Source organism: Sinocyclocheilus grahami, unplaced genomic scaffold, assembly GCF_001515645.1.
Source record: "Sinocyclocheilus grahami isolate Dianchi unplaced genomic scaffold, SAMN03320097.WGS_v1.1 scaffold288.1, whole genome shotgun sequence".
NCBI lineage: Eukaryota > Metazoa > Chordata > Actinopteri > Cypriniformes > Cyprinidae > Sinocyclocheilus > Sinocyclocheilus grahami.
Window position 1 is genome coordinate 2,032,222 of NW_015505467.1, and position 239 is coordinate 2,032,460.

At 31.0% G+C, this 239-nt stretch overlaps 1 protein-coding gene across 1 annotated transcript in view; it reads left to right on the forward strand.

Moving 5' to 3' along the window:
- The window catches only part of LOC107600656 (uncharacterized), a 31,530-nt gene that overhangs the window by 30,255 nt on the left and 1,036 nt on the right, over nucleotides 1-239 (forward strand). The gene's annotated exons all lie outside the window — the stretch shown is intronic.

Sequence of the window (239 nt, forward strand, 5' to 3'; positions counted from 1 at the left end):
TATGGCATCTCTTGAAGAACCTTTTGAAGCACCTTTATTTTTAAGCGTGTATACAGTTTTGCAATCATTGTAGATAAATAAAAAAATAAAAAAATAAATACAGGAATTAATCAGCCTTTGCTGTGATTGACCAATCAAAATCAAGCATTTCATTAATGCATGTAATAACTACAACGGTAATTACATAGTAATTGTAGCAAATTAATCTTCCTGATTTTCCGCTTTCCTTCTCAAGCGGC